The sequence below is a fragment of the Phascolarctos cinereus genome, unplaced genomic scaffold (assembly GCF_003287225.1).
Source record: "Phascolarctos cinereus isolate Bilbo 61053 unplaced genomic scaffold, phaCin_HiC Scaffold_3;HRSCAF=262, whole genome shotgun sequence".
In the NCBI taxonomy this organism is placed as follows: domain Eukaryota; kingdom Metazoa; phylum Chordata; class Mammalia; order Diprotodontia; family Phascolarctidae; genus Phascolarctos; species Phascolarctos cinereus.
Window position 1 is genome coordinate 230,318,894 of NW_027555736.1, and position 23,842 is coordinate 230,342,735.

Below are 23,842 nucleotides of genomic sequence, written 5' to 3' on the forward strand. Positions count from 1 at the left end.
AGGGAGCTATTGATGGGTTTTGAGCAAAAGAGTGATATGAAAAGATCTATAAAATGGGATGATGTCTGGTACTTGTGTGAAGAATGATTTGGAGTGGGGAGAGAGTGAGATTATTAATAGTTAAGGTGTCTGAGAAAGGAGACTATCATTCCAGGCGGCTGGTAATGAGGTTCTATACTAAAATGGTGGCAATGAGATTAGGGTAGACAGGATGTATGTAAAAGGCATTGAAGAAATAGAAATAAATGGATCTTGGTAACTGATTGGATATGAGAGGTGAAGGAGAGGGAAGAGCCAGAGATAACACCAAGGTTTTGAATATGGGATATTGAGCATACAGTTGTGCCACTGACAAATGATGAAGTTAAGAAGGGAGAGCAGGTTATAGGGGAAATAAAATAAGCTTTATTTTGTACTTGTTATGCTTGAGGTACCAATGAGACATCCAGCTGGACGTGTCCTAAGGGGCATAGGAAATGCAGGTCTGTAGCTCAGCTGGTGATCCTTGGGAAATCATGGAGAAGAAGAGAGGTATCCCAGAAAAAGACATGGGTAAATGTCCTTATTTTTAAAAAGGCTTTTTCATAAGGACTTCAAGAAATGTCCAGTTGTTTGACCAATTCTGAATCCTCCTGGGCTCTCTCCTATCATCTAGCCTACATATACTCTTGTCTACAAAAATAAAACTAGGAACTTTGGCAGAAATGTTGCTGGCATCCAGGAACACTACATCTGCTGTATTCCCTTGTTTTACCAGTCTAGTTATACTGTCAAGAAAGGAAGTGAAATTAGTTTCATATTACCTGTTCTTGATGAAGCAATGCTGGCTATTAATGATGACTGCTTCCCTATCTAATTGTTCATAAATTATCCTTTTTGTCTAGAATTTCACCTATGGTTTGAAAGTTTCCATTTTCTTTCTTTTTCTTTTTCTTTTTTTTAAGTCCAGGACAATAATTTCCTGTCTCCAGCCCTCTGGCACCTTTCCTGTTCTCCACAATTTTGTGAAGATCACTGACAGCAGCTCATTAATCACATCTGCCAGTATTTTCAGCACCTGGGGATACAGTTCATATGGACCTTGTGACTCAAACTCATTGAGGGCAGCCAGGTGCTCTCTTCCCATTTCCTTCATCATCTTGGGTTTTAACTCACTATTAACCATTTTTTGTGTTATCTGTCCTTCCCAGGTTGAGAAATGTCCTTCCTGGCAGAGAAAACAAGCAAAAGAACACTTCAATACTTCCTTTTGTCTGGCACCCTTTAACACCATTCCCATTCACTCAAAGAACTCAATCGTCCCTTCTTTGATCTTTCTTTTGCTCCCAATGAGTCGGTCATTTAGTTGCCTGCCCATCTACATTGGTCTCTTTGGACACTTCTTTTTTTTTTCTTTATCAGAAATGTTTGCATTTGTATAGTCAGAATTTTATTTAGGTTATGGGATCCCACCTATCCTTTCTTGAAATCTTTACTTTGAATCTGCTTTCCCCAAACCTAGGGTAAATATCAGATTATTTCTGGCTTTTGCCCTACTCTAATATGGAATGGTCTCAACCTCCCCATCCTCTCTAGTTTACCATCCAGTTCCTCCTCACTGGTTAGGTCTGGAATAGAAGTTCCTTTGGTTTCTTCTTCTATCTTTTGAAGAATGAAATGATCATTAAAGCAAGTTAAGAATTTATCTATTGGTGTACTTTTAGTAGAGGGAGACCTCCAGCAGATGTCTAGATAGTAGCTGAAGTCCCCTATCATACTTTTATGCCAAGTTTTTTGATGTTTACTGAATTCTTTATCTATATCTTCCTTGTGAGTGTTTTGTCCCACTGCAAAATTGCTTTTGTATCTCATTCTATTATTTCTCACTTCAAATGCTTTTTTCTCTGATGCTTCCCTCTGGTTTGTGGATAGCCTCACACGACTATCTTCTTGTATCTTCACTTACCCCCTTTCACTTTAAAGTAGCTATGATTTATATATGCATATATACACATATATCTGATATACTATAGATACATAATTCACTCCAACATGCATTTATTAAACTTCTACTATATGTAAGGCATAGGATTTGTAATTAGAGGACTTGAGTTAAAAGTTTAATTCTACACTTACTAGCATGTGACCTTGGACAAAATCATTCCACCACTCTGGATCTCAGTATCTTCATCTGAAGGAAAAAAGAGAGATTGGGCTAGATGATCTCTAAGTTTCTTTGAATGCCTTGGAGTCAGGAAGACCTGGGTTCAAGTCCTGCCTTTGACAAATATTAGCTGTATGACCAAGTGAAGTTCTCTCTCAATGGCTCAGGTAATTCTCTAGAAACATAAATCACAAAGAAGGTATTTCCATACCACATCTTCATGGGCAAATTAATGGAACCAGACCAAAAATCTTTTATCAAAGATCCTTTGTAATTCAACAGACATTTAGAAAGTGCCTCCTCTGTGAAAGCTATTTTCATCAAGGATGCCCTTGATATGATGAGAAAGTAGGTATATAGGTTGGTAGTTACTGATGGCTTCTCAATTGATATTTTTTTATCAGGAGCAATGGCCATGACTTTTTCTGGTCCAATAGATCTTTTCCTTTCATTTCCGATACCTTGAGAATAGATCCAGTGGAAAGAGTACTGACATTGAAGCACAAGGACCTGGGTTCAACTCCTGCTTCCATTTATCACCCTTTGTGACACTTAACCTTGTAGGGCCTCAGTTTTCTCATTTGTCTTCTTCCTCCTCCTTCCCCTCCTTCTCCTCTTTCTTCTTCTGGCAATCAGGCTTAAGTGACTCACCCAGGTAGTAAATGGCTGAGGCCAGATTTGAACTCAATTCTCCTGACTCCAGGCCACCCAGTTGTCCAAGTTTCTTCATTTGGAAAATGATGAGATTGGACTAAGATTCCTTCTAGCCCTAAATCTATGACCCCTCAAAACCCTCAAAATTGTATTGCACCCAGGACAGATCTCCTCAGTGTCCACACGGTTTGTTTTTCCTTTTTTGGGGGGTTTCTTTTAGTGCCATTTCTCCTTCCGCATATGGCACATTGGGGACTAGGATGTTAGGGTCCAAGCATCACAACTCCACTGTCATGGATGGATTATTCAACAAGCATTTATTAAGTACCTACTATGTGTCAGGCACTGCCAGTTGCTGGAGATACAAAGACATAAGGGAAAACAGTCCAGCCCTCAAAGTGCTTACATTCAACTGGTGGGAACAGGATGTATGCAGATAAGTAAGTACACAATATATACAAAGTGAGGATAAACTGATAAAGGCATTAATACCTAGGGGAATCAGGAAGCCTGATTAATAGCATTAATGTTTGACTTAATATTAATATTTGACTCATGTTAAAAGGGCTACTTGAGCTGATCCTTGAATGAATATTAGTTGTCAAAATCTTGTCATTTCTCTCTTCACATCTCTCATATCTGACCCTTTCTTTTCACTCACACAGCTCCATCTGGTTTAAGCCCTTATTACCTCTCCCCTAGATTATTGCAACACCTTCTAGTTGGTCTCTCTACTTTGAATCTCTCCCCACTCCAATCCGCCCTACCTACTCACCAAAGTATTTTCTTTAAGTGAAGATTTGACCATGGCCCCCTTCTCCCTCCCTGACCCCTCCCACTCAATTCAACCAATGCCAGTGGCTTCCTATTGTTTTTGTTCAGTAATTTTTTGGTTGTGTCCAACTCTTTATGACCCCATTTGAGGTTTTCATGGCAAAGATACTGGAGTGGTTCGCCATTTCCTTCTCCAGCTCATTTTACGAATGAGGAACTGAAGCAAACAGGGTGAAGCGTCTTGTCCAGGATCACACTGCTAGTAAGTGTCTGAGGCCAGATTTGGACTTAGGTCTTCCTGACTCCAGGCTCATCACTCTATCACCCAGGTGATGCCACTTCACTCCTTCTTTACATACACACACATTTTATATATATGGACTTCTTCTTTCTCCTATTGGAATGTAAACTCCTGGCTAGCAGGGATTTAAAAGTTCTTTTTACTTATATCCCCAGTGCCTTATACAGTGCCTGGCACATAGTAGGTGTTTAATAAATAGATCCCTTTTAATTGATTGCTTGTTGAAGAGTTGGAAGTATGAATAGAGAATTGAAGCTTGTGGGGGGGGCAGCTTGTATAAAGGCATGGAGATAGATGGCAGATAGAATATCATATATGAGGAAAGCCAAGTAGATCAGTTTAGATGGAATATAGAGTATGTGAAGGGAAGTGATATGAAATACCTAGGAAGACCATCTTGTTATCCTTGAATCTTCTTTTCAACAGGCTTAATATCTTTGGTTCCTTTAAATTCCTCATACAGTGTGACTTAGAGTTCCTTCACATAGGTGGTGCAGTGGGCAAAGTGCTGGACCAGGAGTCAGGAAGACCTGAGTTCAAATCCAGCCTCAGACACTAGCTGTGTGACCCTGGGCAAGTCACTTCACCCTGTTTGTCTCAGTTTCTTCATCTGTACAATGGGCTGGAGAAGAAAATGGCAAACCACTCCAGCATCTTTGCCAAGAAGACCAAAAATAGGGTCACAAGGAGTTGGACATGACTGAAAATGAATGAATGACAACAATGACATATTTCAGTTGGCCTTTCCTTGGATGCATTTCATCTTATTGATTTGTTACAATAATGTCATGTCCAGAGCACAGCAAGATACTTCAGATCACAAATAACTTTTGATAGAGCCAGGATTTGATTAAAGCTAAGGAAAACAAAACTTAAAAAAAAACTTATCAGGGAAAAGAGGAGGGTCAAAGAAGGTATAGGAATGTTGCTTATGGTGGATGGGACAAATTATAATGGAAAATGGAGTGAAGATGGGACCTGTAATTAGGAAGACCTGAGTTCCAATCCAGTGTTAGATATTAACTTGACCTTGGCCAACCCAGTTCACTTTTGCCTCAGTTTCCTCAACAGCAAAATGAGGATAAAATGCCTACTTCTCATGGTGATTATGAGCACGCAATAAATTGATATTTGTAAAGTGCTTTGTAAACCTTAAAGTGCTATATAAATAAATATTATTATTGTTATAATTATTATTGTTGTTATATCATTGCTAAACTAGGGTCAGTAGTGTCTGAAAAGGCAAAAAGAACAGGAGAGGCCATGGGATTTGAGAAGGGCAAATATTTTCCCAATTTTCAGGGAAGAGAATAGAGTTTTGAAAATATAGGCCAGTGAGCTTGACTGAGATTCCTGGAAAAATTCCAGAATGTATTGTTAAAAAAAATTAGGGCCACTTAACTGCAGCAGTATGAGTTCCCTACATTTGGCAGTGAAGGCATTCCACATAAGTGATTATTTGGTAAATCAGCATCCATATCAGGAAAGGAAAAAAAGAGGAGGCCTATGTATGGGATTTATGTGTCAGAAATAGATTTATTAATAGGTATCCTTTACAGGCAGCTGGAGATAGGAATGGGATACTTCAGTTCTTCAAATCTGCATCCAGATTGGGGTGGTAGTATGTAAACCTTGAAGTTAGCTTTTCAGTCTTTCATTTTTGTACCAAAATGTTCCATCTCTGACATGCGTTAGGATTTCTTCTTTATTTTTAGGGGTTCTAAGATGGTGATTAGTGGGAAGCAAGACTTTTTAATTGCTTCGAATTTGGGATCTTTGAAGGCAGTAATTGGTTGAGGGGAATGAGAATATGGGATTGGCATGGTTTCCATTTACTCAATATTGCTTAACAAGGGGATTGTGGAAGGTCTTCCTATGATGTCAGATGTTGTAGGGCCATTTGGGCCCAGACACTTACTTATCAAGTTATAATTGGTGAAACATGGACATACCTTAGTTAGCTCCAGAAAGAAAGAAGCAATCAATTAATATGGATATAGTTCTTTTTGCTGAGTTCTGTCTCTAAATGGTCTGGCCAGTATTGGGACAATGACCTTGGGTTGTTCTCTCAGAGTAAAGATTGGGTCCTCACACTGCAGCTGCTGACTCAAGTTCTAGGGGTAATCCTGTGAGCACTACTTTTGCCACTCTAGCTTATGAGGCTCTATTGGTCTGCTTCCCAGAAATAATCATCCGGTAGATGCAAAGAACGCTTAGCAAATATATTTCTTGGATGGCATAGCAAGAATGACAGTACAAAACATTCCCCACACAAACCTGGGACACATTCTCCCACAAATACACACATTTCCATGGGAAGAGTGGGCTCAAACTTAGGATTTAGTGGTAGCGAGGCACATGGTTTGGTAATAGCACCTCACAATCTCTGTTTCTATGGAGGCTGCAAATCCTTTCCTTCAGGCAGTTCTCTTTGGGTGCATTACCTCTGTTGAGTTGATTACACTGTTGGCTTCCCAAGGTCTACTGGTCTTCATAGCTAACTCTCTTCTTTGCTGCCAAGGTTCCTTTTATTGGAAGCTACTCTTCCTGCAGATGACTGCTTCTCTGTGGCCAGATCTCTCTGGAATATATATCTCTGCTCTCTACTGGAGCTCATACTTCTATTGGTCTGATAGCATGCTTCCAGATCTTAGCTGTTTAAGGCACTTAGAGATGTGGCTAATTTGTTAGCTTGGAAAATGGGGTTTGTTGTTTTCCTGCCTCAACCAGAGAAATGTTCGCACTTCATAAAGGGATCAAGGGTAGGTGCGTCTCTACAGTCATTTTAACTCCTCATTAACACCTTGTGATTACATTCTGGACTTTCTGTGACTATAATTGAGGTATGGGGAGGGGGAACCACTTTTCATACACTTCCATACATTACGGGAAAGGTCATAGATACTACAAAATAGACACTAAGAAATTAATTGTAGTGGTCATAGTCTAATAGGCTTTATAACAAGGTATGGTTAGCGACTAGTTAGAAAAAGAGGCAGTGATTACAAAGAGTCTACATGTCTTCACTGAGAAGAAGTTATGTGATTCTGACCTTTCCTTTTTTTGACAAGTTGATGAGGCTGGTAGATCAGGAGAATGCTGTAGATAGAATTTACCTGATTTTAACAAAGCATTAATAAAACCATTTTATGTTATATAGCATGTAGATGTCATGGTGTGTCACTGTGAGGCAGGAATAGATACATCCCTACCATGTCCTCCCTCACCTTTCTCTAAGGGAGACTTTAATTCCTGCCAGTAAGGCAGCTGGGTGTCACAGTGTGTAGAGCACTGGCCTTGGAGTCAGGAGGACCTGAGTTCAAATTCGGCCTCAGACACTTACTAGCTGTGTGACCATTGGCAAGTCACTTAACCTTGATTGCCTCAAAAAAAATCCCCCAAAACAAAACAACCCAAAACAATTCCTGCCAGGAGGGGAAGCAGGAAGTTGGGGGCCACAGGCTGGCTTTAACTCTGCTCACCTCAGAGAGAGGGAGTACCAGGCTAGAATTATATCTGTCTACTACCTTAAATATCATTGATCTTGTGGGTATAATTTTTAGACTCAAGCTAAACTTTGGATTGCTTTTTTTTTTTTGGTTCAAGTTATATTCGAGATCATATACAAAATGTTTCCAGACCCAAGAGGGTTTAATCCTCCTCCTCTTCCTCCTCTTCATCCTGGTTGATCTGGAAGTACCGTAATTCATAACTCTCCTTGCTGTTGGCCAATCCTGAAGATTGTTCTTCTTTAAGTATTTCTTTGTCAGGTACCTCAAATACCTTTTAGAAAATGGCACCTCTGACGTCACGGTTATCTTACTCTTGCTTCTCTCAATGGTTATGACTCCGCCACCAAGGTTGCCAGCCTTTCCGTTCACTTTGATTTGTTCTTGCAAAAACTGCTCGAAATTAGCTGCATCCATAATCCCATCTTCCACAGGATGGGTACAATCCAGGGTAAACTTAAGGACTTGCTTCTTTTTTTTTGCCACCCTTCATCATAGATTTCTTCACAGGCGCCATGGCAATCGTGGAGCCAGAAAAAAGTGGATTGCTATTTCTTAATGGGAATAAGGGACTTCAAGCTGTATGTCCAAAGTTTGACTTTCCACCAAATGCCAGTTGTACAATGAACGCACATAGCCAATAGCAAAGAAACTCATTTATTCAAGTTGATAGCAAAACAGAAACAAGAAAAAGTGTGTGTGTGTGTGGTGTGTGTGTGTGTGTGTGTGTGTGTGTGTATGAGAATACATACCAGACAAAAGAGAGTGAAGGAACTCTTCCTTTGGGAATGAGTTAACTCAACCAAGAAGGAGAATCCCAGATTACATTCAAGGGGAAAATTTCTTGAAGGACTCTAGGGTAGCAGCTGGGAATGAGGACATGATCTAAGTTCTATGTGTAAGCTTCTTTCCAGAGTCTTTTATTCCTTCAGTGACCTGAAGACAGGTTAGTATCATCCATCTTCTCTCTCAAAGTTGGAAGCTGGTAGAAGAACCCAGAGAGGCTGAAGACTAATCATTCCTTTCACCAACACAACATAAGCATGGGGTATTGATCTCCACCAATGAGGAGAGAATCTCATACCAATGTACTTCAAATTCAGGTTACAGCTATTCTTGTGGACCAGATGTAGAGATAAGGACTAGAGGGTAATGTGATTATATGGATGTGGAATAGGTTAAATGATTGGACTCAAAGAAAAATCATTCATAGTTTTAAAGAAGTCTCTAGTGGAGTCTCTAGGGATCTATGCTAGGAGATGGGGAAAAAGAGTATGCAGATTTGACAAAGCTGAAAGGGATAATTAGAACATTGGATAAGAGGTGGGATTCAAATATCTTGACAGGGTAGAATGTTGGAACAATTCTTGTAAGACAGAATTATTCATTGTTCAGTCACTTTCAGTCATGTTTGAATCTTTATGACCCCATTTGAAGTGTTCTCAGAAAAGATACTGGACTAGCTTGCCATTTCCTTCTCCAGCTCATTTTACAGAGAAGGAAACTGAGGGAAACAGGGTTAAGTGACACAGCTAGTAAGTGTATGAGGCCAGATTTGAACTCAGGAAGATGAGTCTTCCTAAGTTCAGGGCCACTTTGCCACCTAGTTGCTCAAGACAAAATTAAATAAGGATAAATACAAAAAGGTAGCATGGTGTATTTTATAAAAGGACCAATTGGGAATCAGGAAGACGTAGGTTCAAGTCCTGAATTTGACATATACTAGCTATGTGACCATAAGCAAGTTGCTTTATTTCTTAACAATCTAGGCAAGATTATAAATTATAGACTACGGCTTAATCTGGTTTGGTGCAGGGAATGTTTGCTTTGAGAGTTCTCCATATTGGTGAAATCACAAGTCTGATTTAAAATGAAATTATGTCACAAACACAAAATGGAAGAGGTTTGGCTTGATAGTGGTTTGAAAAAGACTTGAGGGTTTTAGTGTATTGTAAAACTCCATATAAATCAATAGTGTGATAAGGTGGTCAAAAAAGCCTAGACTGCATTAAGAGGAATGTGGTATCACTACTAGTATCACTACTCCCAAAGATATCAAATAAAATGTAAAAGAACCTATATTTACAAAAATACTTGTGGCAACTTTTTTTTTTTTGTAGTGGCAAAGAATTGGAAATTGAGGGGTTGCCCATCAATTGGGGGAATGACTGAACAAGTTGTGGTATGTGATTGTGATGAAATACTACTATGTTATAAGAAATGATGAGGGGAAAAGTTTCAGAGAAACCTTGGAAGATTTATGTGAACTGATGCAAAGTGAAGTGGACAGAATGAGGAGAACATTGTACACAGGAATAGATTTTGTAATGCTGATCAACTGTGAAAAACTTAGGTACTCTGATCAATACAATGGTCCACAACAATTCCAAAAGGCTCATGATGAAAGATGCTATCCACCTCCAGAGAGAGAACTGATGATCTCTGAGTGAAGACGGGTGTGGTATCTAAGAAAAGGGAGATGATAATTTTACTCTATTCTGCCTTGATCAGACTGCATATGAAATATTGTGCTTAGCTCTGGGAATCACATTTTAGGAAAGACATTGATAAGCTACAAAGCATCCAAAGGGCTGCCAGGATGGTGAAGGGCATTGAGATCATGCCTTATGAGGATTGGTGGAAGGAACTTGGAATATTTATAAAGTCTTGAGAAGACTTAGAGAAAACATGATAGTTATCTTTAGGTAATTAAAGGGCTGTTTCTAGTGGAGTGCCCCTTGGAGAAGAGGGATAAGATTTGTGCTGTACTCCAGAAGGCCAAAGTAGGAAAAATGGTGAGGTCACAGAGAAAAAATGGTCACAGAGAAACAGATTTGGAGTAAATGTAAGGAACAGCCTCTTAATGATGAGAGCTATCTGATCATAATCTTTTATCATTCCCTATTTTTCTATGCCTTTAATCTCTAATTCTATTCTTTATCCGTATCATGACTTTCATTCCCTCCACCATTCAGTTCTTTCCCAGGGCATTGCCCTCGTGCTGGCTATACTCTTCTCCCTTCCCTAGCTTGATCCCTTGATGAACCAACTCAACTCTATACTCTCAAATGCCTTGTCCACTTTTCCTATCATTGCTTATACCTTGCCAAACCTCAGCCCTGGATTATTCCCATCCTCTTCCTTCTTCTCTTTCTCCTTTGTTTATATACATGTGTTCCTGAACACAGCTGGAAGAAGTCACAAAACTGGGCCAAGTAGGTCCACTACAAATTTGAGTTACTTGATTTCAACTGGGCTGTCACTGCAGCAAAACAATCATTTTACTCTAGCCCAATTGATTGATTATTCCACTCTTTATGGTGGCTGTTCCAAAGCTCATATCTACTCAAGTCTCCTACAGCACCCCCTCCTTTGACTCAGTGAGATGAGGACTTTGCTGCATACTTCACTGAAAAAATTGAGGCTATTTTCCATGAGCTCCCACTTCTGCCTTTTCATCTCATCTCACTCAGATGTTTTCCTATCTCTTATTTCACTCCCATCTCACATGAAGAGGTAGCCCTTCTTGCCTAGGCCATCTCTTCTACATGCCATCCCTTGACCCCATCCCCTCCTGTCTTATCCAATAAATTAACCCTACTGTCAATGAAAATTTCTCACTTATTCCTACTGTTTCTATGAGCAATTGTCCTACATCTGCTTTATGACTAAGATCCTTGAGAAAGTCATTTACAATCAGATCCTCCACTTTCTCTCCTCTCGCTTTCTTCTAAATGCTGTACCATGTGCCTTCCAAACTTGCAATTCAATTGAAATTGCTCAATTCAAAGTTGAAATTGATCTTCCTCTTTTTAAAAATGATCTCTTAATTGTCAAATGTAGTAACTTTTTCTTAGTTCTCTTCCTTCTTAACCTGTGTGAAGCATTTGACACCATTAAACATCTCCTGCATACTTTCTTCTCTCTGGGTTTTCATGGCACTGCTCTCCTAGCTCTCCAGCAGATTCCTTTTTCTCAATCTCTTTTGCTGGCTTTTCATCCATGTCATACTCCTTTGCTATAGGCATCCCTTGTGGCTGTATCTTGAGTCTCTTCTGTTTTCCCACTATACTATTTCACTTGCTGATCTTGTCAGATCCCATAGGTTCACTGGCCATTTCTGCAGATAATTTCCAGATCTATATATACACAGCTCTCTTCTCAGCTCCAGCCCCACATCACTGTTTTCTGGATATCCTAATAATGGTGTATCTTTCTTTCTCTCATTTTTTCCCTTCCTTCCTTCCTTCCTTCCTTCCTTCCTTCCTTCCTTCCTTCCTTCCTTCCTTCCTTCCTTCCTTCCTTCCTTCCTTCCTTCCTTCCTTCCTTCCTTCCTTCCTTCCTTCCTTCCTTCCTTCTTTCTTCCTTCCTTCCTTCCTTCCTTCCTTCCTTCCTTCCTTCTTCTTCCTTCCTTCCTTTCTTTCTTTCTTTCTTTCTTTCTTTCTTTCTTTCTTTCTTTCTTTCTTTCTTTCTTTCTTTCTTTCTTTCTTTCTTTCTTTCTTTCTTTCTTTCTTTCTTTCTTTCTCACCTCTCTTAATCCACCATCCCTTTTATCACCCCCACCTTGAATATCTTGAAGACATCTCAAACTCCACATGTCTAAAACAGAACCTATTGCCTTCCACCCTAAACCCTTTCCCCTTCTGAACTTACCTATTATTGTTGAGGGCACCACTACCCTCCCAGTTATTCAAGGCCTTGATGTCAGCCTTGACCCCTCATTCTCACCCTATATAGCCAATCCATTGTCAAATATTGTCATTTTTTACCTTCACAACAATGTCTTCTCTCCATTTGCATAGTCACCACCCCAGTCACTCGTATTAGTGTAATAAACTTTCTAATTGGTGTCCCTACCTCAATTTTCTCTTTACTCCACTTCATCTTTACTTAGATGCCAAAGGAGGTATTTCTTAAGCATAGACCTGAACATATCACCCCTACCCCATAAACTCTAGTGGCTTCTTATTGCCTCCAGGATCAAATATAAAATCCTCTGTTTAGCATTTGATACCTGTCATAAATTGCCTTCTTTCTCCCTTTTCATTCAATTCAGCTACACTGGCCTATTGATGCTCCCCATCCATGACACTCCTCTCTCGTCTCCATGCCTTTCTACTGGCTGTCTCAGTCTGGAATGTTCTCTATTCTCAGAACCCTCTCTAAGCTTCCCTAGGTTCCTCAGCTCAAATCCTACCTTCTGCAGGAGGCTTTTCCCATTAGCTCCAGCTGCTAGTGCCTTCTCCTCTGAGATTACCTTGTATTGATTCTGCCTCTATCTTGTATTGACCTAATTATTTATATGTTGTTCCTCCAACAAAATGTGATTTGTTTGAGAGTAGGACCTTGTTTTTGCCTTTCTTTGTATCCCCACTTCTTAACACAAGGGATAAGTAGGTGGTACAATGGATGGACTGCTGGCCCTGGAGTTAGAAAGACCTGAGTTCAAATGTGGTCTCAGACATTTACTAGCTATATGATCCTGGACAAGCCCCTTAACTCTGTTTGGAGAAGGAAATGGCAAACCACTCCAGTATCTTTTCCAAGAAAACCCCAACTGGAGTAGCAGAGTCAGACGTGACTGAACAACAACAACTTAGCACAATCTGTGGCCTATAGTAAGCACTAGTTAATGCTTGTTGACCAAATGACTGACTGAATCCCTTGAAATCTACTTTCCCCAAATCTAAGTTGAATATTAAAATATACTTGGTTTTCTTCCTTTTTAAAAAATTACAAATTCTAGAATAAAAGAATGGTCATTTCCTTGCAATGTTTTCATCATTTCCACCCAGAAATCAGCTCCTTACCTTTTTAGTGACAATCAGATCCAGAATAAAATTTCCTGTCTTTGGTTTTTCTACCTTCTGAAGGATGAAATTATTATTAAGACAAGCCAAGCAGTTATTAGTTGATCTACTTTTCTTATAGAATAAGTTACAGCAGATGTCTGGATACCTGAAGCTTCTCATTATTACTATATCATGCTTTGTGATCTATTTCCTAAATTTCTCATCTGTAGTATACTCTGATGGTAAAATCACCTTTGTTCTTTTCTTAATTCATCTTCATTCAAATACTTCCCACTGTATTTTCCCCCTCTGGATTTTCTCACATGAGTGCAGCTTCTTCCTATACATTACTGCCCCTTTTACCTATCATGTTTAATTTGAATATACCATACCCATCCCTTCTTGCTATTCCAGATCTGAGTTTTATCCCACTGTCTGAGTGATACCTTTGAGGACAAATTTGCCTTCTTACATTAAGATCTGTAGTATCTCCGGTTTGGGGACTAAAACTTTGGGAATTTGTCACCAATGGTTTAACTGCTGACTCCTTTTTTGTTTTTTCCTTTTTTAATCAATTGGGGTTTAGTGACTTGCCCAGGGTCACACAGCTAGTAAGTATCAAGTGTTTGGTCTGAGGCCGGATTTGAACTCAGGTCCTCCTGACTTCAGGGCCGGTGCTCTATCCACTGCACCACCTAGCTGCCTCAACTGCTGACTCCTTTGTTGGGTCCTATTTCATTTAAGCTTCCTCTGGGAGTTTCAACTGCTATTTTTCTTCTAAAAGTTAATGTAATGAATGGGCATAATGACCAGACTTGTGATTTTGCTGATAAAGGTATCTCCCCTCCCCTGCTCCCTACAAATTGGCATCTTCTTTGCAATTTATAGCTCTAGAGAGTTGTGTAAAGCAGTGATGTCAAACCCAAATAGAAAGGGGACCTTTAATCCATATATAAGGATTCCTGCAAGTCACATATTGAATCAGTTTTAAAATGTAATGTTATATATGTTTTACTGTATTTTTATTTATTTTGTTAAACATTTTACAGTTATATTTTAATCTGTTTTGGCCCCATTGTAGTGTTATTTCCCTGTGTTTGACACTTCTGGTCTACAGCACTGAGAGATTAAGCTTAGAGTCACGCAGCTTGTGTGAGGCACGATGTGAACCCAGATCATCTTGGCTGTGAAACCTATCCACCAGGCTATAGCTGTCAAATGCATTATTTAAAAAAAATTAATTTCTTTCATTTTTGTATTACCTTCATTCCCAAATGTATCTTGCCCCCTTTTCTCCCCAGAAAGCCTATGCTTGTAGCACCAAACTAAAAAGAAAGGGAGAAGGCTGTTGAGAAAAACTAAGCAACACATCTTTGGAGACTGACAATAGATGTACTGTTCCACACCCATAGTTCCCCACCTCTCCAAAGAAGGGAGGCAAGTGCATTTTCTCAACCTTTCTTCAGAGCCATTAATTTATCACTTCCATATGCTTTTGAGTTGAAAATTTTTCTCCCCTTCCTCCCCACCACCCTCCCCAAGGTGGTGCACAATCTGATATAGGCTATACATTTACATTCCTATTAAACATATTTTCACATTAGTGATGTTGTAAGTAAAAATTAAAACCAATAGGAGGAACCATCAGAAAGAGGAAACAAAACTCAACAGAAGAGAAAAAAAAGAGAACAATTCAACTTTCATAGTTCTTTCTTTGGATGTGGATAGCATTTTCCATCATTAGGCCTCTGGAGATGTCTTAGATCTTTGTATTGCTGAGAAGGGTTAAGTTTATCAATATTAGTCATCACACAATGTGGCTATTATTGTGTACAACATTCTCCTGGTTCTGCTCACTTTATTCAGCATTAGACCATGCAAGTCTTTCCAGGTTTTTCTGGTCAGCCTGTTCATTATTTCTTATAGCACAATAGTATTCCATTACATTCATATACCACAACTTGCTCAGCCATTCCCCAATTGATGGGCATCCTCTCAATTTCCAGTTCTTTGCTGCCACAAAAAGAGCTGAATAGCCATGCTTATATACCACTTTCTCAGCCAGTTGTTCACTTCCCATGCCTTCAATGGACAGAAATCATTTCAGTCATGTCCAGCTCTTTATGACTCTGGGGTTTTTCTTGGCAAAGATACTGGAGTAGTTTGCCATTTCCTTCTCCAGTTCATTGTACAGATGAGGAAACTGAGGCAAATGGGGTTAAGTGAGGTGCTCAGGGTCATGCAGTTAGTAAGTGTCTGAGGCCAGACTTGAACTCAGGTCTTCTTGACTCTAGACCCAACACCCTATCTTCTGTGCCACCTAGTTGCTCTGTAGAACTACTACTCTTATGGTATTCAGATTCTTGCCCAGGACTTTATTACCTTGTCAATACTTTCTAGGTTTCTTCTGGTTATTTCATTTAAGTTCTTGTGAATCATCAGAAGGGTGGTAGGTTCATTTGATGTCAGGGATAGATGCACTGGGAATTCAACAGAGTTTTCAATTGTTATGTAGTTGAAAAATGGCAGCCTTGGTACCTCTGAGCAGAGTCACCCATCACCAACACTGTTCTCCTCCTGACAATTACTGGGTGATCTTTCATCAGTAGGGCTTCTGTTGTTCTACTTCTTCATTCCTTAGTGGACCTGCATCAGTTGCTTCAAGTGTACAGTTATAATTTTCCTTCCCTTTCTCCTTCTTTATGTGACATTCTTCTGCTCTCCAGGCTCCTGACAAATCAAGATTTTCCATTTGAAGTTTCTCTTCAGATTTCCCTAGCCCCCCTTCCATTTGAAGCCCCACTTCTGTTCCTTTTGGGAAGATTTCATTGTCCCTTATACCCTGGCAAAGACTATGAAGAGTCTTTTTACTTTCTCTTCTAGGAGAAACAACAACCTACACTGCGTTAGATAAGCAGTCACCCCAAATTATTGTGCTTATCTTGTTTGTACATGGTTGTTTGCATGGGTTTTTTTTGGCTTTTCTTTGTCTCAGTACAACACAGTACCTTGAATATAGTAGGTACTTAATAAATACTTATTGACTTGTGACAGAAATTATTGGCTGTGACAGAAATACAAATGCTTTATAGTCAATATATGTCACTGCAAAATTTTTCCTGCTTTCTGTGTAGAATGAGATTCTCAATCTTGTTTTAAACTCATGAGTGTTTATACTTCATCTTCTCAGAATATGTTGGAAACTTTTATACACGTCTAGCACCTCTTTAGATCTAGATGGCAATGCCCAACTTAATTTATTATGTTTTAGCAACTTGAAAATTGTATAATATTTCTTTCTCTTTTTGGACCAAGCCCTTATTTTTATTTATTTATTTTTTTAGCCAATATATTTACTTGCCAATTTAGTTTTCCCATTTGTTTAACTTACCAATTGTTTTGTTTACCTTGCTTTACCAGTTACCATCTTCTTTTCTTTCTCTGTTCTCCATGAGTCCTCTTTTAAGGGACTTATACCTGAATTCTCCTTTAGTTTCTTTATTTCCATTTCTTCCTCAACCTTCTTTCACAAAAATTATAAGTAGAATATAAATTATTTTCCTTTAAATTTTCTTCACTTCTCCCAAATTTTTCTCCCCTACTTTCAATCTCTGGCCCTCTTCACTAGTCTAAATGCCTTCAAATCACCTTCAGAATTTCCTCTTTCTTCTTATCTAGAAACAAGTCCCTTTCCCACCCTTTCTACAGCCTTCACCCAAACAAGCCAAAAAATATAATGAGTAGAGAGTTTCCCCTCTGTGGAGGTCTCTAAGCAAAGATTGAATTCCCACTTGTCTAGCTAGCATGTTGTAGAGAGGATTTTTTTTTCATATTGGACTAAGTGACCTTCTGAGATCCCTTCCAACTCTGGAAGTTGTTTGCATGTTGTTTCTGGATGCCATGGTTTTGGTACTAAATATAATACCTTCTTCCTCCACCAGTCAGGTGAGTGTTATGTATATGGCCACTGGGGGCAATAGCAGTGATTGGCTCTGGAACCCTATCAGTTTAATCCCAATGGATGCCTTCCCCTCCTCTAACTGTCTTGTTTTCAGAACTCCAATACCCACTCTTTCCCCTCAGCTAAAGATGGAAGTCATTTTAGAAATGCCATAGGATCATAGAGTTGGGTGGGGGAAGTCTTAGAGGTCATATAATCAATCCCCATCATTTTAAAAGAGAAGGAAATTGATGAACAGTTTCTCCCAAAGTTACACAGGTAGTGTTGGAGCCTGGATTCAAAACCAGTTCTTCTGATTCCAAATCCAGTGCTCTTTCTGCTAAAATACATTATCTGCTGTGTCCCATTATATATTTGAGGAGGGAGGTGTTGGGTAGGATTTGGAGCCAGCTTGAACCTGCAAGAGCCAATTGTTAAATTTTCAGTGTGAGCATTTATACCTTACAGATATTCCCAGTGTTGCCTATAGTACACTAACTTTAGGTGAGTAACCAATCAGTCATTTCAGTTTGCATTATTACACTTGGCAAATGACTCAGCTCACTATTAATTGTATTTTGTTTTGGGGCAAATAAGAGAAAATAGTATTTTATAACTCAGGTTTTCCCCTACAAACCCAAAGCTCTTCCTAACTTCCCTATTTCTCTCAAAGGGCACCACCCTCCTTCCAACCACTCAAATTCTGAGCCTTAGAGCTATCCTCTACTCTTCATACTTCTTTGTCCTTACTTCCCTTCCCCATATTCAATCAGTTGCCTAGTTTTGTTAGTCCAACATCTGTAACGTCCCCCTCTTTCCACTCATATGGCCACTGCCCTGGTTTATGCCTTCATTTATCACTCGACTATTGTGATGGCCTCTTATTTGGTCTCTGTACCTCAAGTTTTCCCCCTTCGTAATCCATCCATAGCTGCCAAATTGATATGCCTAAGGCATAGCTTTTGAGGTTGCTTCTCTGCTTGAGAAATTCGTGTGCCTCCCTATGGTTTCTAGGACAGATAAACTTGTGTGCTTGTCATAGAAAGCCCTTCACAATTTGGCTAAGGCCTAACGTTTCTAGTTTTATTGAATATTATTCCTTTCTTGCATTCTAAATTCTAGCCCAAACTGGCTTCCTTTCTGTTTTCTACACAGGACATTCCATTTCCCATACTGTGCCTTTGGACAAGGCTAAACCTCATGTGTGGAATACAATTTCTCTTCACTATTACCTCTTTAGCTTCTTTTAAGGCTCCACTAAAGCCCCACTTCCTCCATGAGGTCCTTTCTTATTTCCACAGAGTTAGTGTCCCCACCGTGACTTTGTGTGTGTACATACACACACACACACACACACACACACACACACACACATATATAATATATGCATACATCTACATTTACAATATTTACTCTTCTATGTGTATTTTTGTCATTTTCCTTTTTCCCCAAAAATGTAAGATCTTGGAGGGTAGGGACAGTTTCATTTATGTATTTATATCTCCAGCACCTGCCTGGCCCATAGTAGGCATTTATAAGTGCTTGTGAAATGAATAAAGGGCACAATTTATATTATGTATAGGACTTGGGGAGGGCATGGTTCCAATTCTGAGACTCACCTGGCCTGTTTTTTAATAATGTATCTCTGTCTTCTTCCCTCAAGAAGAGTGGAGAGTAAATATCCATTAAAAGATGCTGAAGAAATGCATACACAATGATGGAAACCAGCTGATTCCTGGTGGGAAAAAAGGCCTCTAATTTAATTAAAAAGCACAGCAACAAAAAAGTCTTGAGACAAATTTTTCTTGTAGCTTCAGGACTAAATTCAGAGATAGTTCATTGCAATCAGTTGGGCACCTTTCAACTTCAAAGTACTTGATCTGTGTTGTTCAGGACCAATGTTATAGCCTTTTAATAGTCTGAGAAATTAATGCACAAAATTAGTAAGTCATTTCTTAGGGGCAACCCAGAAGGTTCATAGTGAAACCAAGAAAAGTACTCTTTTAAAAAAATGTATGGCCTTGGCCCTTTGTTGGATAGGAACTTTTGTTGTGTCCTAGGCCTTGGAACCCCAGTACCTAGAAGGGAATAGATAGAAGTGATTTCAATATCAAAGACCAAGTCAGCTAAGAAGATCAAACTAAGTAGAATTTAATTTAAGTTGACCAATCGTAATAGAAAGAACTTATAGGTGACAGAATGACTTCTAGGCAGTTTTGGGTGCCATATTTTAGGAAGGAACATGAAAGAGGGGAGGATGTAAAAGCATGGAAAAAATCTTAGAACTTATTATTACCAAAAAAATGAAAGGGAGACAAGACATAGTTATCAGCCCATTTGCCTTTTTTTTATCTACATACTTTTTTAATGAGAATAATCCATATATCTGTTGAGGGCATATGTGATGAAAGCATTAGAAAGCCATAAGCAGACTTTGCAAACTATATTCCACAGCAGACCATATCTTTACAATAATACAACTAATTGAAACATGTAGAGAATATAAGATCCTAATGTATTTATTGTTTGTTGACAGTAAAAAAAAAATTTATCCAGATGAGCAAAATGTTGTTTCAAAGACTGTACCAATAAGGTGTCTCCTAAGCATTGTGTCAAAATCATATAAGATGCCTTGAAAGATGTAACAATAAAGTTAGCTTTGTGGGAGCCTCAGATTTCCATTAAGATTCAAAGCATTAAAAAAGGAGAAGGGTGCTCTTTAAAGATGATTGCTCCAGGGACAGCTAGGTGGTGCAGTGGATAGAGCTCTGGCCTTGGAGTCAGAAGAACCTGAGTTCAAATCCAGCTACAGACACTTGACTTTTTTTTTTCAGCTAGGCAATGGGGTTAAGTGACTTGCCCAGGGTCACACAGCTAGTATGCGTTATGTGTCTGAGGTCGGATTTGAACTCAGGTGCTCCTGAATCCAGGGCCGGTGCTCTATCCACTGCGCCATCTAGCTGCCCCGACACTTGACATTTATCAGCTGTGTGACCCTGGGCAAGTCACTTAACCCCAATTGCCTCACCAAAAAAAAAAAAAAAAGCAAGGTGATTGCTTCTGTTATGGTGGAGGGTCCAAGTGATAGAGCAATTCCATATAGGTGGTGAGGTCTTCCTGATGCTCTTGTTTGCAAATGATATTATCCTGATTGCATCATTCCTGGAACATTGCAGAGCCTCCTAATCATTCAAAAGAGTTTGGCCTAATTGTTTGCACAGTAAAAACCCTAGCTGAAGAATGCTTCTTGTCCAGACTGTGACACAGAGTTAGATGGACAATCTATAGAGCTCATCCATCAGTACGTATATCTAGGACAGACAATGCAAATGGCTAATGAGCTGGGTCCAGAAGGAAGAAGAGGCAGAGAGCGAGCTGGATTGCTTTGGGGAAATAATGTGGTGCTTTTAATGATTCTAAGTTTCTTCTTGAAACCACGGCCCTTTTATATAATGCCAATTTTTTTTTCCTGATGATGCTGTATAGCTGTGAGTCATGGAATGCTACCACCCCTGAAGAGCAATAGGGAGGCATGTGGTGGGCGTAAGCTGGCTGTGACACATTACAAATGAGAAATTACACAGGAGAAGTGGTGTGAGGGATGTCATCAGAGAAAAATGTGCCTGTGAAAAAAAGATGAGTTCATCATAGGTAGTGAGGGACATTTGATGGACAACCTGTGTGCTCCACTGTTATCCCCACAATATTGAGAGAACGTTAGGAAGCCTCCATCAGGGTAAGTGCACCTTCTGTAGTGAATTTGTGAGCAGACTTAGATGAGAGTCATATAGTCTAGACAGACCTGGTGAATTGTAATTTGCGTCTTTTGATTTCCTCAACCCACATTGGGGAAATCATGGATTCTTTGGAGTTTTAATGTGTCAAAAAATTGAAGCTCATATAGAGGAGTGTAATTAGGATAGTGAGACTGGAAACCATGTCATGCAGTGACAGTTGGGAGCTCTCTGACCATCTTTTTCCCTCAGAAAGGACACAACCAGACTTCTCTTTTGGCCAGAAGGAAGGTCAAGTTGGCTATTTTCCAATATTCTCTTGGGCTTCTCCTCAAGTCTATTGTGCCTATCTCTGATCTTATCTAGATAATCTGTATAAGGATTGGTTGAAAGAACTGGGGATTTTTAGCCTTGAGAAAGGAAGACTAAGGGGCAACATGATAGTTGTCTTTGAATATTTGAAGGGTTGGTATAGAAGGATAAGGCTTGTTCCTTTTGGCTCAGTTGGTAAAACCAGGAACAAAAGGTAGAAGCAACATGGAGGCTGATTTTGATTCAACATAAAGAACACTTTCCTAACAATTAGTGCTGTCTAAAACCAGAATGTATTGCCTCAGGATATAGCAAGCTCCCCATCATTGGAGGGCTTTCGGCAAAGGCTGGTTAACCATTTGGGAATATTGTACAACACAGTCCTGCTTTAAGTGTGGGTGAAAGGATCATGGGATCATATGCTTAGAGCTGAAAGGAATCTTGGGTACCATTGAATCCAACTCCCCATTTTACAGATCATGAGATTGAGGCTGAAAGAGTTTAAGAGAGGTCTCATAGCTAGTAAATCTCTAAGGCTGCATTTGAATCCAGGTCTTCCTTAGTCCAAGCCTGGCACCTTATCCACTGTAACATCTAGGCATCTCTATATGGCTTCTGAGGTCCTGTGATGCTGCTTTCTCAGGATCCTGCCATGTCATCACATGTAGTGAGAGACAATTGATGGACAATCTGTGTGCTCCACTGTTATCCTCACAATACTGAGAGAATAAATGTTAGGAAGCCTCCATCAGGGTAAGCGACATCTTCTGTGTTCATTCAATAAACATTTGTTAAGCATGTATTATATTCAAGGCAAGGTCCCACGAACTGGGGACCATGCAAAGATAGATAAGATAAGGTATGGATCCTGCATATTCTGGTAGGGGTCCTTTATATCTCCCTAAGTAAAGGGAAGAGTGAACTGACTGCCTTGCCCCACCAACTGCTCCAGTCCCTAGTCAAATCCAAACACTGCAGATGGGAAAAGGCTTCATCTAAGTTCCCCTGTTTTTGAAAACCCTGCATCTTAATTAGTTTCCTACCACTTTGGTACATGCCCTACATTCTAATAGTCTCCAACCATTGTGTCTTTCCCCACCACTTGCTCTCTGATATTAGAAGTGATTTCTTTTCATAAGAAAACATCCTTCTCACCCCTCCAACACCCTCCCAGCTGAGGAGCAACTGAAAGAACCCTCATGTGCCAAGCATGTATCCCGAGATTGATGAGCTTGTCAAACTGCTTTGCCCTCGACCCTCCCCCCACTACTTCCCTGTGTTCTACTATGGATGATGACTAAAGCTGGGGGAAGGGGAACTGGAGGAAGGCAAAGGAGAGGACTAGCAAATCCTACAGCCAGGTGTTGGCAAATGGACAACGTGACCTTCTCCGGGCCTGCAGAGGAATCTGGCTATGTCCTTCTGTGGGAGAAGGACACTCAGGCGGTCCCTCCCTCAAACCCCTCATCATCCCCACCCCTCATCTGTCAGTGTTTATCTGTCTCTTGGAGTGGGACTTGCCTGAGCTTGGTACGGCTGGGAGGATGGATGCCTCCAAGTGCATCAAGGGGAAATGACCAGTCATTTATCTCTTTACTGCAATGTCAGAGTCTGCAGCCATCAATCTTGGCACACAGCTTCTCCAGCTTGAGTTGGTCTCATTATTCGGGGAGTGGGGGGAGAGACATACAGGAGAGTCCATCTCCCCCTTCTGCCTTCCATTATTTGTTCAGGGATGAACCTTCTGCTGTTGCCATAGCTTTAGTAAAGGAGATGAGAGGGTAGCAGGTATGGAGAGGGGATTTATAATGATAATAGCTACCATTTATGTAGCACTTTAAGGTTTACAAAGTGCTTTGCGAATATTATCTCATTTTGTCCTCACAACAGCCCTCAGAAATAGCTGCTATTATTATCTCCATTTTACAATTGAGGAAACTGAGGCAGACAGAAGTTTAGTGACTTGCCCAGGGTCAAACAGCTAAGAAGCATCTTAGGTCACATTTGAACTCACTTCTTGACTCCAAGTTAAGCATGCTATCCATTCGGCCACTTATTTCACGTAGTTTCCCAGAACCTCCTCGTTTTCTGCAAAGGGCGCAGGGAAGAACTAAGGATAGTGGGAAAGCCCACTAAAGGCTGGGTTGTATTGAGTATTCTGTGTATTGTCGAGTCTGTGTTTTCACATCTATTTTTAAATGAAAGCTACCTCTGTAGGAGCTTCAAGCTTGGTAAGTATGATTTAGCCAAGGCACATATTCATCGGGGTGGAGGGAGGTCGTATTACTATTCCTGTTTCAAAGGTGGAGAAACCAAACCAGAGAAAGAGGAAGCTTTTCTTTAGCAGTTGATCTCGAATTCAGATTCAATATTCCCAGCCTTTCGCTCAAGTCCCCCAGACTACACTCCCTTTTGTTTTGCTCTACTGTACCTCTGACGCTCTGCCTGGTTTCAACTCCAGGTAACAGGATGCCCCTCCCAGGATAAGCTCGCCACTGTGCTGCTTACTCAAGCCTTGATCGACACCTCTCCCTCAGCCTCCTCTTCCCTCTGATTGGAGGGCAGAGTAAACAAAGCCCTCCCAATGCCTTCGTTTTTTTAGAGGGCAGAAACTAGACTCTCAGATCACTCCACTCTGCAACTGCTGCCCTTGCTGGTTTCAATTCCATGCCACAAGATTCTT

General features: G+C 40.0%; 1 protein-coding gene and 1 pseudogene across 4 annotated transcripts in view; one reads left to right on the forward strand and one right to left on the reverse strand.

Annotated features, from left to right (window-relative positions):
* The window catches only part of DPF3 (double PHD fingers 3), a 406,344-nt gene that overhangs the window by 193,690 nt on the left and 188,812 nt on the right, over positions 1 to 23,842 (forward strand). The window lies entirely within an intron of this gene.
* On the reverse strand, positions 7,494 to 7,903 carry LOC110208368 (large ribosomal subunit protein eL22 pseudogene; annotated as a pseudogene).